Consider the following 9,753-nt stretch of genomic DNA (forward strand, 5'->3'; position numbering starts at 1 on the left):
TCCTGGAACATAATCCGAGAAACAGATCTGGGGTTTCAATCAAAGGGAAATCTACCCACAACGAGCTCAGCATCCTTACACCCTGAGCATGCATACCTCAACAGTTCAGAGAACTCACATCCTGGGACCTGTACACAAAGTCAGATCAGAGGCCTTCTCTCTTACTCCAAAACAGCTGGGCCCACAAATTCTGGGACATGCAACATCAAAGACAACAGAGACCTCACACCCTGGTTCAAATACTCGAACACAAACCAGAGACCTTCCATCAGCAGACACACACTCACAGATCATGGCATTCACGTTCTTGGGTGTGTACTAACAACCAGAGACCTCACAACCTGGGACATTGTATTCTTCTCTTTTCCCTCTCTTCCCCCCTCCTTCTCATCCTTCCTACCTTCCTTCCTTCTTTCTTTCCTTCTAGAAAAGAAGGCTACATTTACTCCATTTCTTTTTTTAATTTTTTTGGGTCACATTGTGCAGCCTGTGGGGATCTTAGTTCCCTGACCAGTGATTGAACCCAGGACCTCAGCTGTGAAAGCATGGAGTCCTAACCACTGGATCACCAGGGAATTCCCTATTCCATTTCTTGAAGATGTAGGCCTTTCGTCTTCTCAGAACTTGCTGCTGTAACAAATCACCACAATCCTACTGTCATAAAAGAAGTTTCTTATCTTACATTTCTGCAGATCAAAAGACTGGCAAGGAGCCTTACAAGGTCAAAGTTAAGGTGGCAGCAGAGCTGGTCTCCTGGAGTTCCGAAGGGAGAAACTAGTCCCCACAGGCCACCTGTATTCCCAAGCTCCGGGCCCCTTCCTCCCATCTTCAGTCAACAGTGTTTCATCTCCAAATCTCTCTCTCTTTTTATTATCTATCTATATCTCTATGTCTCTTTGATTGCTGTTTATGTCATCATGTTGCCTTTTCTGACTCCACTTCTGTCACTACATTGTGTTCTCTGACTCTTACCTTCATGTGTCCCTCCTATAAGGACACTTGTGATTACACTGGGCCCACCTGGGTAATCGGGGATAACTTCCTCATCTCAGGATGCCTAACATAATCATACCTGCAATGCTCCCTTTTCCATATAAAGTAACATACGTATAGGTTCCAGGGATTAGAGAGTGGACCTCTTAGAGGGGCTGTTATTCAGTCACCAAAAACATGCACCAATAGTTCATGGACCTCACTCTGAGTCACACACTTCCAAACAGATGAGACATCTCCCACCCTTTAATATCCACCCAAAAAGAACAGAGAGACACTCATTTTGGAACACATACCCACCAAAATGCTCAGTGTCCTCAATCACTTGGAATTAAGCTTACCATCTGGGACACACACACACAAATTGTCAAGAGAAACACATCCTTAGACATAAACCACAAACAAGACACGTAGCAGCGAGCTAAATGGATCTCACACCCTTGATAAACCTGCACAAAGAGCTCAGGCACTCACATACTGTGATAAACGCTCACAAACAGATCAGAGACCTTACGGGAGAAATACCACCAAAAAGAGATCAGAGCCCTCAAATCCTGCAGCATTAAACTACCTTACATACAGGAAATACAACCAGAATGAGTACAGAGACATGGCACCTTGACATGCACATCCACAAACAGATCAGAGAACTCACAACCTGAGACAGACACCCACAGACAAATCAGAGATCTCAAATCCTGCAATATATACCCACCATCAAGTCAGAGACCTCATTTGCTTGTTTGCTCTGTTGCTCAGTCGTGTCCGACTCTTTGCTACCCTATGGACTGTAGCCTGCCAGGCTCCTCTGTCCATGGAATTCTCCAAGCAAGAATATTGGAGTGGGTTGCCATTTCCTTCTCCCGGGGATCTTCCCGACCCAGGAATTGAACCTGTGTCTCCTGCATTGGAAGGTGGGTTCTTTTACCACTGAGCCACCAGGGAAGCCCAGAGATCTTGTATGCTAGGAAAAGAGCCAGAAACCAGTCATAGGCCTGAGAGCTTACAACATATAACACTTAAAAGGTCAGAGAGCTTATATTCTGGGACATTCCTCCCAAACAGGTCAGAGGTTTCAAAACAAAGGAAATAACCCACTGAGAGCTCACCAACCTCACAGCCTGGATACACATACCTTTAGATCAGATAAGTACATAGACATAGACATGTGTGTATGTGTTAAGTCGCTTCAATCATGTTCAACTCTGCATCATGTCTGACTCTTTGCAACCCTCTGAACTGTAGCCCGCCAGACTCCTCTGTCCATGGGATTCTCCAGGCCACAATACTGGAGTGGGTTGCCACACCCTCCTCCAGGGGATCTTCCTGACTCAGACTCAGGGATAGAACCCACGTCTGTTACGCCTTCTGCACTGGATGGGTTCTTTACCACTAGTGCCACCTGGGAAGTACATACCTTCAGATCAGGTAAGTATATAGATATAGACACTAGTCCGTCAGTCAGTTCAGTCACTCAGTCGTGTCCGACTCTTTGTGACCCCATGAACTGCAGCACGCCAGGCCTCCCTGTCCATCAGCAACTCCCGGAGTCCACCCAAACCCATGTCCATTGAGTCGGTGATGCCATCCAACCATCTTATCCTCTGTTGTCCCCTTCTCCTCCTGCCCTCAATCTTTCCCAGCATCAGGGTCTTTTCAAATGAGTCAGCTCTTCGCATCATAGACACAGACATATATCTATCTATCTATCTAGGCAAACAAACTAGAAATCTCATAAGCTTGGAAGTATCCTCCCCAAACCTCAGAAATCTGACAACCTGGCACATGCACACACCAATGGCACAGAGAACTCATATTCTTGGAATGAATATCCATAAAGAGTTCAGAGATTGAATACTTCCTAGAGCATGCTGAAAGCAAATGGATGAGAGAACTAAGATCCTGGAAGAACACCTTGGCATAGGTCGGAGACTTCACACTCTGGTTCACTAGCCAGTGAACACATCAGACATTTCATAGCATCAGATGCTACCTACCAACAGATCAGGGCATTCACATCCTGGGACACAGGCCAACAAAGAGATTACAGACATCAGCACCTGGACATGTAGCCATAAACAGATCAGAGACCTCAAACACAGTTTGGAGGCCTCACATGTGACATACATCATCAAACAGATCAGGGACCTGAAATCCTAGGATATATATCCACACACAGATGAAAGCCTCACAACCCTCCCATGAAGTCACAAAAAGACCACAGACTTCAAACTCTGCAACACACACCCACAAATAGATCAGAAACCTCAAGCCCTGGTTCATATATAACAAACAGATCAGAAAGTTCAAATCCTGGGATATGTTTGACAAACAATGTTGAGATCATAGGTACCTGAGACCCACAAATGGAGACCTTAAATCCTGCAATGCACAACCACAATCAGAGACCTTACAGGTTAAGAAAACACCAGCAGAGACCTGACATCTTTCAACATAGATCCATTAACAGATCAGAGAGCTCATGTACTACATACTAGCAAACAGATCCGAGTCCTCAAGTCAAGGACATACACCCGCAAGGAGCTCTGGACTCCCTCACACACTGGACATACAAACCTAAACAAATCAGAGATCTAACATTCTGGTAAACACATGATCAAACAAATCAAAAACCTCATATCACCAGAAATACCCCCCAAGCATATCAGAGACCTAACAAACTGAAATGCAACCCACAAACATTGCAGAGACCTCAGATATTGGAATGTCCTCTCTAAATCAGGTCAGACACCTCATATGCAAGGACACGTACCAAAAAAATGTGTGGAGACCTCACATCCTGAGACATATCCCCACAAACAGCTGTAAGACCACAAGTTCTGGGACACACCCTCTCAAACATTCAAAGACCTCTCAACATGGTTCATACACCCGCACACAGATCAGAGACCTCCCACCATCAGACACACATTAACAAACAGATCATGGAGTTCACACCCTGGGATGTGCCCTGACAATCAGATAGAGACAACGTAACCTGAGACATTGTTTTCATTTCCTATTGCTGCTGTAACAAGTCACAATCTTAGTGTCATAAAACAGCACACATTTATTATAGAAGCCAAAAATGGGTTTCAAAGGGCTAAACCCAAGTTGTTGGCAGAGCTGTGTCACTCCTGGAGGCCCTCGGGGAGAATCAAATGTTTCCTTGCCTTTTCCAGTTTCTAAAGATGCCCGCATTCCTTAGCTCGTAACTCCTTCCTCCATCTTCAAAGCCAGCAGCGTTTCATCTTCAAATCTTTCTCTCTGATCTTTACTGCTGTCATTACATCTGACATCTTCCCTGACCGACTGTTCTGCCTCTCTCCTATAAGGACCCTTATGATTACCTTGTGCACACCTGGAAAATTCAGAACAACCTCCTTCATCTCAAGATGATTACTTCACATCTACAAAGGACTTTTTGACTTGTTCCAGAGATTAGGGCATGGACATCTTTCAGGGACCTTTATTCCAACAACCCCACATATACCTCCACACACAATTTAAAACACCCCATCCTGAGACACATACCAATAAGTAGCTCAAAGACTTCACATTCCATGCCATATAATTCCAAAGAGGTCAGAGATCTCCAACCCTTGGCCATACATCCAAAAAAGGAGTGAGGCCCATGTTCTGTGCACATCATCTACCCACAAACAAGGCAGGGACCTCACAAACTGAAACATATAACCAAAAATAGAAGACATCTCACATCCCTGACAAACACACACAAAGAACCAGAAACAAATTCTGTGATAGAAAGGTGAAAACAGAACAGAGACCTCATATGACAAATGTACCCACACAGAGGAGAGACTCTTTGCAACCCAAGACATACACTCACAAACATAGTAGAGCGCTCAAGTCCCGCAGCACACACCCACAATCAAGGAAGAGACCTCACATTCTAGGAAAAACAGCTTGAGGCTGATTGTATACCTGACATCTTCACAAAACACCCACAAAGAGTTCCAAGGATTCATATCTTGAGACACAAACCCACAAAAAGATCAGAGACCTCAAGCCATACAAAATGCACCCATAATGAGCTTCAAATCTCACACCTGGATGTGTGTGCTTGTGTGCTTAGTCACTCAGTCATGTCCAACTCTTTGCAACCCTTTCGACTTTAGCCTGCCAGGATCCTCTGTCCACAGGATTTTTCAGGAAAGAATACTGGAATGGGTTAACATTTCATTCTTCAGGGATCTTTCTGACCTAGGGATCAAACTAGCTTCCCTTGTGTCTCCAGCACTGCAGACAGATTCTTTACCTGCTGAGCCATCAGGGAAGCCCCACACCTGGATATACACACTGAAATAGATCAGAGATATATACATATATGTATATGTATACATCTACATGTGTATATATATGTGTATATGTAAGTACATGTGTATATGTATGTATATATACGTACATCACCAAATTAATCAGAAATCTCGTATTTCAGAAACACCTATGAAACATCCAAGACCTAGCAACCTAAACATAATTCACAGACACCTCAGAGACCTCACATATGTACACATAAAATCAGTACAGAGACCTCATGTCCTGGGGCACACACTTGCAAACAGATCAGAGCCCACATGTTCTGAGACATACACCCACAAAAACCTCAGAGTCTACAATTTTAGGGGGACACACTCTCAAACAGGTCAGAGACTTCTTACCTGGGCTCACACACTCACACACACAGATCCAAGACCCTTGCCATCAGACATACACTCACAAACACCGTGGAGCTCACATCCTCAGATGGCCAGATAGAGGTGTCGTGATCCAGGACACTGTATCCTTTTCTTATTGCTGTTCTAACAAAGCACCACAATCTTAGTGTCATGAAAAAACACACATTTATTTATTATATTACATATGTGTAGGTCAGAAACCCAAAAGTGGGTCTTCCAGTCAGTTCTAAAATCAGATGTAAACAGAGCTGTCTTCCTTCTGGGGACTCTAAAGAGAATCCATTTCCTTGCCTTTTCCAGTTTCCAGAGCCACGTGGATTCTTGGTCCTGGGCCCCTTCCTACACCTGCAAAGCCATAAGCACTTCATCTTCAAATCTCTCTGATCTCTGCCTGGGTCATCACATCTCCTTCTCTGTCTCTGCTTCTCTCATTATCTCCCCCTTGATTAGGGCTCCCTGGCACATGCCCTTTGCTGGAGCCTATTAGTTGCCCGGACACATATGTACAAACAATTAGAGATGTCACAGCCTAAGACAGACTCCCATCAACAACGCAAAGACTTCACAAGCTGGGACATATACCCACAAACATCTTCACGTCAGATCACTGTGTCTGATCTGGCTTTTGTCATTTCCATTCCTGACAATAACCATTCTGTCCCTCTCTTGAGAGTCCCTTGGACAACAAGGAGATCAAACCAGTCAATCCTAAGGGAAATCAACCCTGAATACTCACTGGAAGGACTGATGCTGAAGCTGAAGCTCCAAAACTTTGGCCACCTGACACAAACAGCCAACTCATTGGAATATAAGACCCTGATGCAGGGAAAGATTGAAGGCAAAAAGAGAAGAGGGTGATAGAGAATGAGATGCTTGGATGGCATCACTGATTCAACGGATATGAACTTGGGTGAATTCCAGGAGATGGAAAGGGACAGGGAGGCCTGGTGTGCTGCAGTCCATGGGGTTGCAAAGAGTCGGACACAACTTAGCCACTGAACAACAACAACCTCCTCATTTCAGGATGTTGCGATTACATTGGACCCACCTAGACAATCTAAGAAAATCTCCCCATCTCAAGATGGTTAATTTAACAAGGTCCTACTGTATAGCATGGGGAACTATATTCAATATCCTGGCATACATCATAATGGAAAAGAATATAAAAAGAATGTATATATGTGTGTAACGGAGCCACTGTGCTGTACAGCAGGAATTAACATTGTAAATCAACTATACTTCAATTAAAAATACATTTTGAAAAGCAAATGCTTAACTTAATCGTATCTGCCAAGTACCTTTTAACATGTAAGGTCACATTTTCATAGTTTTCAAGGTTGAGGACATTGGACAAGGATAGCATACTGAAAAGCAGAGACATTACTTTGCCAACAAAGGTCTGTCTAGTCAAGGCTATGGTTTTTCCAGTGGCCATGTATGGATGTGAGAGTTGGACTGTGAAGAAGACTGAGCACCGAAGAATTGATGCTTTTGAACTGTGGTGTTGGAGAAGACTCTTGAGAGTCCCTTGGACTGCAAGGAGATCCAACCAGTCCATCCTAAAGGAGATCAGCCCTGGGTGTTCTTTGGAAGGAATGATGCTAAAGCTGAAACTCCAGTACTTTGGCCACCTCATGCGAAGAGTTGACTCACTGGAAAAGACTCTGATGCTGGGAGGGATTGGGGGCAGGAGGAAAAGGGGACGACAGAGGATGAGATGGCTGGATGGCATCACTGACTCCATGGACGTGAGTCTGAGTGAACTCCGGGAGTTGGTGATGGACAGGGAGGCCTGGCGTGCTGTGATTCATGGGGTCACAAAGAGTCGGACACGACTGAGCGACTGAACTAAACTGAGAAGGCTTTAAGTCAGCAGAGCAGAGACAGACATTTAAAATTAGAGACGTCATATCACAAAACACACACCTACAAAAAGCTCAGAGACCTAAAATCCTGGGGCATACACCAGAAATAGTTCACATCCCTCATCCAGAGTCACACATCTAGAGAGGGATCAGAGACCTCCGACCCTCAGAGAGGCATCTAAAGAGAGCAAAGAGATGTACATCGTGGGACATACACCCACAAACAGGTGTATGGAACAGGTCTGGAACCTCACAAATTGGGGACACATACTCCCACTCAAACAGACCTCATACCCTTGCCTAATAAGCAGAAGAGACTAGGAAAAAAACTTCAGTTACCATGATACACACACAAATGGATCAAAGACCTCGTCTGAGAAATACTATCAGAAATGGTTTGGAGACCTCAAACCCAGCAATAAGAACCCACAATATGTCAGAGAGCTCATATCCTGGAACACACTCCCAGAGTGATTAAAGATACTTTACATCTTGGCACATACACCCACAAAGAGATTAGAGAGCTCAAATCCTGGGACACATACCTGCAAACAGATCAGAGACCTCAACTCTGAGATATACACTCAAAAAGAACTCAGAAACCTCATACCTTGGATATACACACTTTAACACATAATACACCTCTCATCCCATCATATGTTTTAGCATCAGTTCAGTTTAGTCGCTCAGTCATGTCTGACTTTGCAACCCCATGGACTGCAGCATGCCATGCCTCCCTGTCCATCACCAACTCCCAGAGTTTACTCCAACTCATCTCCATTGAGTCGGTAATGCCATCCAACCACCTCATCCTCTGTCACCCCCTTCTCCTCTTGCCTTCAATCTTTCCCAGCATCAGGGTCTTTTCAAATGAGTCAGCTCTTCACATCAGGTGGCCAAAGTATTGGAGTTTCAGCTTCAACATCAGTCCTTCCAATGAACACTCAGGACTGATTTCCTTTAGGATGGACTGGTTGGATCTCCTTGCAGTCCAAGGGACTTTCAAGAGTCTTCTCCAACACCACAGTTCAAAAGCATCAAATCAGAAATATCATATGCTTGCAAATAACACCAAAAGTATCAATATCTAACACCCTGGGATATACACCCTCCAACAGCTCAGGGAACTCACACCTGGGATGTACATCCACAAAGGGCTCTGAGACTGTGTCCAGAAACAGATCAAAGAACTCACGTCCTGGGAAAACACCCTCAAACACATCAGAGTCCTTTCAACCCGGTTCATTTACCAGAAAACAGATCTGAATCTTTATACCATTAGACATGTACTGCTCCCCCCACCCAACACACACAGGGATCAGAGAGTTCACACCCTGGGATACACCTCAACAAACAGATTAGAGACCTCACAACCTGGACACGTAACCACAAAGAGACCACAGACCTCAAACCCTGCAGTCTATGCCTTCAAAGAGACCCGAGACCTCATACTCTGAGAAATATACCAACAAACAGATCAGGGGACTCACATCATGGGACATACTCCAGAACACTTCAGAGACCATATACAACCACAACTAGATCAGAGATCTCAAGTCCTGCAACAGATATTCACAAGAACATCAGAGATAAGACATACTATGAAAAAGATCCAGAAACAGATGACAGAACGAATATCTTGTGACATATACCCACAAAGAGATCAGAGAGCTCAAAGCCAAGCATAGGTACTCACAAGAGATCAGAGGATTCAGGCCAAGGGACATAAACTCACAGTGAGCTCTTTGAAACCTCACACTCTAGATATTTATAACAAAATAGGTTCGAGAATTCATATTATGGTAGATATATCACTGAGAAAAGCAGAAAGTTCATTAACATCAGAAATACCTCTGAAACACACCCGAGACCTAATAACCTGGAATGCAAACCCCAGGTACCTTATTAAAGAGCTCATATACTATGGGCATTCCCTGACGGTCCAATGGTTATAGGTGTTGTGCTTTCACTGCTGTAAGCCCAGGTTCAATCCCTGGTCAGGGAACTAAGATCCCACAAAGTGGCACGACCCCCACCCCCCAAAAAATAGACCTCAAATACTGGACACACATCCTGAATCAGCTCAAAGACCTCATATCCTAGGACACAAACATACAGATTGGAGACCTCACATTCTGAGACACACAGGAACAAACAGCTCAGAGACCAAAAATTGGGGGGCACACCCTCACACC

This window comes from Bubalus kerabau, chromosome X, assembly GCF_029407905.1.
Source record: "Bubalus kerabau isolate K-KA32 ecotype Philippines breed swamp buffalo chromosome X, PCC_UOA_SB_1v2, whole genome shotgun sequence".
Classification (NCBI taxonomy): Eukaryota; Metazoa; Chordata; class Mammalia; order Artiodactyla; family Bovidae; genus Bubalus; species Bubalus kerabau.